The following is a 9,288-nucleotide window of genomic DNA, read 5'->3' as shown; positions in this document are numbered from 1 at the left end:
CTCCCCCTACAATATGGCCAGCTATAGAGGGTCTTCAGACCGTGAGGAGGATGTGTATTTAGGGCAGGTTTCTGGTGGCAAATGGAGGGGCTCTTTCCCACAGCAACCATTCCTGTCACTTTCATGCCAACTTTGCCTAAATGGGCAGAACTGGGATGGGCGTGGCGACACCTGCTCATCCAATCCATGACGAATTGTGGCATACCTTACACCATAAGTCATGAAGCCAGCAACTCTGACCAGTCCTGTAACTAAAGGCTTATGGGTTCGGGTGCATGATTTGGACCAGGGCTCCCCATCCATCCTAAATAAATTATATATATGCACCCTCTATCATGGTATATCTATCCCCCCGTCCTGGTATATGTTCCCGTTCTGTTCTTTACTGTATAGAAGAAAATAAACCATTATGTCATGGCACTCCATAGCATAGTCCTCCATATAGTATAATGCATCCCATAATCCTCCATATAATATACTGCACAGTCCATAGTCATCCATGTAGTATAATACACAGCACATAGTCCTCCATATAGTATAATGCACAGCCCATAGTCCTCTATATAATATACTGCATAGTCCATAGTCATCCATGTAGTATAATACACAGCACATAGTCCTCCATATAGTATAATGCATCCAATAATCCTCCATGTAATATACTGCACAGCCCATAGTCATCCATGTAGTATAATACAGAGCACATAATCCTCCATATAGTATAATGCATCCCATAATTATTACTATTATTATTATTTATTATTATAGCGCCATTTATTCCATGGCGCTTTACACGTGATAGGGATATACATAGCAAAAACATTTACATAATCTTAACAAAACGAGTCAGCGACTGGTAGAGGAGGAGCGAGGTCCCTGCCCGCGAGGGCTCACAGTCTACAAGGGATGGGTAATGCAGTAATGTGGTGGAGCGGTGGTTACTGCAGGTTGTAGGCTTGTCGGAAGAGGTAGGTCTTCAGGTTTCTTTTGAAGGCTTCCATGGTAGGCGAGAGTCTGATGTGTTGGGGTACAGAGTTCCAGAGTAGGGGCGATGCACGGGAGAAATCTTGTATGCGATTGTGGGAAGAGGAGATAAGAGGGGAGTAGAGAAGGAGATCTTGTGAGGATCGGAGGTTGTGTGCAGGTAAGTACCGGGAGACTAGGTCACAGATGTATGGAGGAGACAGGTTGTGGATGGCTTTGTATGCCGTGGTTAGGGTTTTGAACTGGATTCTCTGGGCAATGGGGAGCCAGTGAAAGGATTGACAGAGGGGGGAGGCCGGGGAATAGCGGGGGGACAGGTGGATTAGTCGAGCAGCAGAGTTTAGGATAGATTGGAGGGGCGCAAGAGTGTTGGAAGGGAGGCCACAGAGCAGGAGGTTGCAGTAGTCGAGGCGGGAGATGATGAGGGCATGCACTAGTGTTTTTGCAGAGTCTTTGCTGAGGAATGCACGGATCCGGGAGATATTTTTGAGTTGGAGTCGGCAGGAAGTGGAAAGGGCTTGGATATGTGGTTTGAAGGAGAGATCAGAGTCCAGGGTTACCCCAAGGCAGCGAGCTTGTGGGACTGGGAAGAGTGAACAGCCATTGACGTTGATGGATAGGTCAGATGGGGGATATGAATGAGAGGGTGGAAAGATGATGAACTCTGTTTTATCCATGTTGAGTTTTAGAAATCTGGCAGAGAAGAAGGATGAGATGGCGGACAGACATTGTGGGATTTTGGTTAGTAGGGAGTGGATATCGGGTCCAGAGAGGTAGATCTGTGTGTCATCAGCATAGAGGTGATACTGAAAGCCGTGAGACTCTATGAGCTGTCCCAGGCCAAAGGTGTAGATGGAGAAGAGCAGAGGTCCTAGAACTGAACCTTGGGGGACACCGACAGATAGGGGGCGAGGTGAGGAGGTGGCGCGTGAGTGGGAGACGCTGAATGTCCTGTCTGTTAAGTATGAGGAGATCCAAGATAGGGCCAAGTCCGTGATGCCAAGAGATGAGAGAATCTGTAGTAAGACGGAATGGTCCACTGTGTCGAAGGCAGATGACAGGTCCAGAAGGAGAAGGATGGAGTAGTGTCGCTTGGATTTCGCAGTTAGTAGGTCGTTGGTGACTTTGATCAGGGCAGTTTCAGTCGAGTGATGCGGTCGGAAGCCAGATTGCAGGCGGTCGAAGAGGGAACAGGAGGAGAGGTGGGAGGACAGTTCAAGGTGGACATGTTGTTCTAGTAGTTTTGAGGCAAAGGGGAGAAGTGATATGGGGCGGTAGCTAGTCAGAGAGGATGGGTCAAGGGAGGGCTTTTTGAGGATGGGTGTGATTGAGGCATGTTTGAAACATGAGGGGAAGACACCGGTTGTTAGTGACAGGTTGAAGAGGTGGGTTAGGCTTGGGATGAAGACTGTGGTTAGGTTAGGGATGAGGTGGGATGGGATTGGGTCAAGTTTGCAGGTGGTGAGGTGTGATTTGGAGAGTAAAGAGGAGACTTGACCTTCTGTAATGGTGGAAAAATGGGGTTTGGAGGAGGAAGGTTGAGTAGATATGAGGAGGGGTTGTGCGGGCTTTAGGCAAAAGCTTTGTCTGATGGTGTCAATCTTCTGCTTGAAGAATGAGGCAAAGTCTTCGGCTGAGATGAGGGAAGAGGGAGGAGGTGCTGGGGGACGGAGGAGAGAATTGAAAGTGTTAAATAGCTGTTTAGGGTTGTGAGACAGGGAGGATATGAGAGATGAGAAGTAGGTTTGTTTTGCTGTAGTGAGTACGGACTTGAAGATAGGGATTGTTTGAATGCGATGAAGTGCTCGATGGAGTGAGACCTTTTCCATCTCCTCTCCGCAACCCTGGAGGCCCGTTGCAGTTCTTTAGTAAGTTTGGTGTGCCAGGGTTGCCTGTTGATTGTGCGAGATTTGGTATGTGTGAGAGGGGCGATCGAGTCGAGAGCTGCAGCTATTGTGGTGTTATATGAAGCGGCAGCAACATCTGCATTGTATAAGGAATTTATGTCTGTAAGAGGGAGGAGGGATTCAGAGAGTGAGTGTAGGTCAAGGTGTTTGAGGTTTCTGTGAGCGTGTGTAAGTTTGTGGAGTGGGGATTGTGCACTTGGAGAGGAGAGGGTAGAGAATGTGAGGAGGTTATGGTCAGAGAGAGGGAGGGGTGAGTTAGAGAGGTTAGATAGGGATCAGAGGCGGGTGAAGATGAGGTCCAGTGTGTGGCCATCTTTATGAGTAGCTGCCGAAGACCATTGAGCAAGGCCGAAGGAGGAAGTGAGGGATAGGAGCTTAGAGACAGACGAGTGGGAAGTATCAATGGGGATGTTGAAGTCACCCATTACACTGTGTTCCAAATTATTATGCAAATAATATTTTCTCAGATTTTCCCAAATTACCTATATGAATTGCAGTCATTGTAATTTTCCAGTCAAATAACTATTAGAATACAATTAAAAGGTTTTTGTACAAACTGCCTATGATAACAGTATATTTTTAAAAAAATAAAAAACTCAAACTGCACTCAAAATGCATTTTCCAAATTATTATGCACAGCAGAGTTTTCAACCTTTTCATTTTAATAAAGAACAAAAAAATGGTCATTTTTGAAATTATAAGCATTAGCAGGTTATTACAAACTGAAATCAAACAGTTTTCAACTCAAAACTTTATTCTAGGTGATGTTACATTTGCACATAGGACCCCTTGTTCGAAAGGATCTTCTGAACTCTCTCGTCCATTGAATTTGTCAGGTTTTGGATGGTTTCTGCTTTAATTGTTTTTCATGAGGACAGAATACCCTCCCAGAGCTGTTGCTTATATGTGAACTGCCTCCCGCCATCTTAGACACTCCTTTTGATGATGCTCCAGAGGTTCTCAATGGGGTTGAGGTCAGGGGAGCAAGGCTGCCACACCATAAGTTTGTCCCCTTTTATGTCCATAGCAGCCAGAGATGCAGATGTGTTATGTGCAGAGCATGAGACGGGGCATTGATATTGGTTTACCTGGTGAAAATAAACAAGTGAGATGGGATTATATTTGGTTTTTATTAAGTTGCCTAATAATTCTGCACAGTAATAGTTACCTGCACAAACAGATATCCTCCTAAGATAGCCAAATCTAAAAAAAAAAACACTCCAACTTCCAAAAATATTAAGCTTGGATATTTATGAGTCTTTTGGGTTAATTGAGAACATAGTTGTTATTCAATCATAAAAATAATCCTCTAAAATACAACTTGCCTAATAATTCTGCACACAGTGTAGTTCGTGTTGCTGATCAAACTCGCTAATGCAAGTCAATGGGTCAGTGAAAAAAATGGATAGTACACAGAAGCCATCCATGTTTTATTTAGGTGCTGTTTATTTTTTACTGTTTAACTCCTTTACGGCGAATGATGAATATATTACGTCGGGTGTCAGTTCCCCCAACATGACATGCTCACTGACTGCTGAGCGGCACGGGAAGAGGTTCCGGAATCTATGTCAGTGGTCCCCGTACTCAGTGCGCTGTGATCGGTCAGTCAATCTGACTGACCGATCACAGCAGGAGCTCAGCACAGCTAACAGTCAAGCTCCTGCAGTAAGAGCCAGGGATTGTGCCAGCACCACCCCTGGATCATTAACCCTCCAGATGCCGTGATCGCGACATTTAAAAGGTTGGGAAAGGGAGGGGGCTCCCTCTCTCACCCCCATTGGCACCCATGTGAAAAAGTCACGGGGAGCTGATGGTTGTCATGGCACCCAGAGGTCAAACAATGACCTCCTGGTGTGCCATGTACAGTGGCTGGATACACCCAGCCACAGGCAGGGTGTAACAGGAGAACTGCCTGTGTAATAGCACAGGTCTCATGCATTTCAATGCTGGTGCATTGCAATGCATGATGTACAAACGAAAATAACAAAAAAAGTACACACGTTTGGTATCGTTGCGGCCGGAATGGCCTGACCTATAAGAGTATGTGCACATGGTCAGGAAACGCTGCAGATTGGACGCAGCGCACTTGCACTGCATGCAAACCGCAGCGTTCTACATTACAAGCAAAGTGGATGGGATTTCAAGAAATCCCAAGCCCACTATGCATCTCAGTGCGCCTGTGGATCACCCACGAACATGCGGCGCATCTTTCCAGACCGCAGCATATAAATTTCTCTTGCAGAGTTGCTAGTCCCCGCAAGAGAAATTAGATCAGTGTAATGTATGGGATATGGTGAATCCACATGGTTCAATGAACACATGCGGATTCACCTGCGTGCAGCGCTTTGGACACAGCATAAAGTATACTGCGTTCAAAGCGCTGACAGTACGAATCCTGTGCACATACCCTAAAACTGTCCCACAAGTTAACTCCTTCAGTGAACACCATAAAAAAAAAGTGCCAAAAAACTATGGTTTTTCATCATGCTGCAAAAAAAAAAAGTGGAATAACAATCAAAAAGACCAATGTAAATAAAAATGGTATAGCTGAAAACGTCATCTTGTCTCTCAAAAAAACAAGCAGCCATACATCTCCATCAGTGGAAAAATAAAAAAGTTATAGCTCTCAGTATAAAGCGATGCAAAAACAATATAGTGCATTTTCTATAAAATAGTTTTTATTGTGTAGCAGCAACAAAACATAAAAAAACAATATAAATGTGGTATCGCTGTAATCTTACTGACCCAAAGAATAAAGCTGCCTGATTACTTTTACCACACGGTGGACGGCATAAAAAACAATTCCTGAATTGCTGTTTTTTGTTCATTCTGTCTCTCAAAAATCGTAATAGAAAGAGATCAAAAAATGTTATGCGCCCGAGAATGGTGCCAATAAAAATGTCAACTCGTCCCGCAAAATACAAGCCCTCAGATGGCTCTGTAGGTAGAAGTATGGACAAAATTATAGCTCTCAAAATATGGCGATGCCAAAACTTTATTTTGCAAAAAAAAAGCGTCTTTAGTTTAGCTGCCAAACATAAAAACCTATATAAATCTGGTATCGCTGTAATCTCACCGACCCGAAGAATAAAGTCGTCTAATCACTTACAGTGGGGAAAAAAAGTATTTACTCAGCCACCAATTGTGCAAGTTCTCCCACTTAAAACGATGAGAGAGGTCTGTAATTGACATCATAGGTAGACCTCATCTATGAGAGACAAAATGAGAAAACAAATCCTGAAAATCACATTGTCTGATTTGGAAAGAAATGTTTTTCAAATTTTGGTGGAAAATAAGTATTTGGTCAATTACAAAAGTTCATCTCAATACTTTGTTATATTTTTGTTGGCATTGACAAAGGTCAAACGTTTTCTGTAAGTCTTCACAAGGTTGGCACACACTGTTGCTGGTATATTGGCCCATTCCTCCATGCAGATCTCCTCTAGAGCAGTGATGTTTTGGGGCTGTCGCTGGGCAACATGGACTTTCAACTCCCTCCAAAGGTTTTCTATAGGGTTTAGATCTGGAGACTGACTAGGCCACTCCTTTGAAATGCTTTTTACGAAGTCACTCCTTCATTGCCCTGGCGGTGTGCTTGGGATCGTTGTCATGCTGAAAGACCCAGCCACGTTTCATCTTCAATGCCCTTGCTGATGGAAGGAGGTTCGCACTCAAAATCTCATGATACATGGCCCCATTCATTCTTTCATGTACACGGATCAGTCGTCCTGGTCCCTTGGCAGAGAAGCAGCCCCAAAGCATGATGTTGCTACCCCCATGCTTCACAGTAGATATGGTGTTGTTTGGATGCAACTCAGCATTCTTTCTCCTCCAAACACAGTTGTGTTTCTACCAAACAGTTCTACTTTGGTTTCATCTGACCATATGACCTTCTCATCCAAATGCTCTCTAGCAAACTTCAGAAGGGCCCGGACATGTAATGGCTTAATCAGGGGGACACATCTGGCACTGCAGGATCTCAGTCCCTGGCGGCGTAGTGTGTTAGGCTATGTGCCCACAATGCAGAAATGCACCGGATTTTTCCTGAGCATTTCTGCATCTCCCTGGCAGAAAAAACGCATGCGGATTGTACATGTGTTTTTCCTGCCAGGGACATGCGGATGTGAAGCGTTCTTCACATGTATTTCCGCATGCGGGTTGACAAGCGCTTTCCAAGCGATTTTAGCGTCACTTGGAAAGTGCTTGTCAACTTGGTCACACTATAAAAATCCATGCAACCGGCATGGATTTATATAGTGTGACCCCAAAGAATGGTTAAAAATAAAAAAATAAATCTATACTTACCTTCCGATGGCCTCCGGAGTCTTGCTGCGCTCCGTCCTGGCTGCCAGCAGATCGCGGTACACTACACTGAAGGACCTGCCGTCACATGACTATGACGTCAGCGCAGGTCCTTCAGTCCACCGCGATCTGCCGGCAAGGGAGGACGAGCGCAGCGGGGGACATTAGAAGGTAAATATAACAATTATTTTTTATTTTATTCTTTTTTTCACAGGTTCTATGGTACCCGGGTCCGAAGCAGAGTCTCCTGTCCTCTAGACCCGGGTACCATCCGCAAATTGAAACGCGTGGAATTCGCATCTGCATATGCAGTGATGCGTAATCCATGCGTTTCAATGCAAGTCAATGGCGGCGAAAACGCAGTACTTCCGCAAAATAATTGGTAGTGCTGCTTTTTTTTCCGCAGCGGAAATTTCCGCAGAATATGCACAGCACATGCGGATTATCATTGGGGACCATGGCAGGCCTTCTACCAAGCGTTTTTTAAGCATTTCTGCAGCGTTTTTGCCGCTGCGGAAATGCTTAAAAAATGCATCGTGGGCACACAGCCTTACTGATGGTAGCCTGTGTAACGTTGGTCCCAGCTCTCTGGAGGTCATTCACTAGGTCTCCCCATGTGGCTCTGGGATTTTTGCTCACCGTTCTTGAGATCATTTTGACCCCACGGGGTGAGATCTTGCATGGAGTCCCAGATCGAGGGAGATTGTCAGTGGTCTTGTATATCTTCCATTTTCTAATTATTGCTCCCACAGTTGATTTCGTCACACCAAGCTGCTTGCCTATTGCCGATTCAGTCTTCCCAGCCTGGTGCAGGGCTACAATTTTGTTTCTGGCGTCCTTTGACTGCTCTTTGGTCTTCACCATAGTGGAGTTTGGAGTGTGACTGTTTGAGGTTACGGACAGGTGTCTTTTATACTGATAACAAGTTCAAACAGGTGCCAGTACTACAGGTAATGAGTGGAGGACAGAGGAGCCTCTTAAAGAACAAGTTACAGGTCTGTGAGAGCCTGAAATCTTGCTTGTTTGCAATTGACCAAATACTTTATTTCCACCAAAAATTGAAAAACATTTCTTTCCAAATCAGACAATGTGATTTTCAGGATTTGTTTTCTCATTTTGTCTCTCATAATTGAGGTCTACCTATGATGTCAATTACAGGCCTCTCTCATCTTTTTAAGTGGGAGAACTTGCACAATTGGTGACTGACTAAATACTTTTTTTTTCCCACTGTATACCGCATGAGGAACGGCGTAAAAAATAAATAAAACCAATTTTTCACCTGCTGTTGCTGTTGATTTGTTTGTTGATTGCAGTAAGGCTCAGCGCACATTTATCTTGCGCTCTACGCTGAGCGCTTACACTGGGGTTTCCGTGTAAATCTCTGAAATACGTGATTCAGATGGAATCCCCGACAGGAGATGCCCTATAAGGAGGCAGATAGAGACACTGTGGACTGCGTCTGGCCTATGATGCAGTGGTGTCCGTCTTTTTAGGCGTGCAAAAAAGTGCGGTCGGCCACAGTTTTGTGCACCTCTGAAAGGCAGGGTGATACTGCCGAACACAGGCCAGACAGAGCCCAGAATAACTTTGCTGCCTCATTATAGTGAATGGATCACTTGGGGGTTGTAGCGCCGGCGTCCCTGTCCTCTGCTAGGCAGGGACGCTGTTCCCCTCACCCCTCTGCTCCGAGCCCGGCGTCCTCCTCCCGCTCTGCTGGCAGCGCGCTCCATCCCGGCCACTGTGCTTAGGGCGCGCGCGCGCTCCCTCCCTCTTAAAGGGGCCGCGCACACCGTCCTAAGGAGTCCCCGGCCAATGGCCGGAGGACTTCACCATATATAAGGCACCTCCTCCAAAATGGAGGTGCCCGAGCAATGTTGTTGCACTGTTCACTACTCTGCTTCAGCCCTCAGGTCCCGTTTCTAGTTACCTGCCAGATTCCTGCCAGTTTGCTGTCTGATTCCTGCCTGATATTCCGCTTACCTGCCTGCTAGCCTGAGGTCCGACGGTCTGCCTACCAACTCCTGTCAGTCTGTCTAAGGACCAGCTTGCCCGCTCACCTGGGAGCGCTCTTCTGCTACCTGCCTGCTAGCCTGAG

This window comes from Phyllobates terribilis, unplaced genomic scaffold (genome assembly GCF_046119375.1).
Source record: "Phyllobates terribilis strain yellow unplaced genomic scaffold, ASM4611937v1 Scaffold_2__4_contigs__length_985480577, whole genome shotgun sequence".
NCBI lineage: Eukaryota > Metazoa > Chordata > Amphibia > Anura > Dendrobatidae > Phyllobates > Phyllobates terribilis.
The sequence above is the reverse complement of the archived record's forward strand: the minus strand, read 5'-3'. Positions refer to the sequence as shown.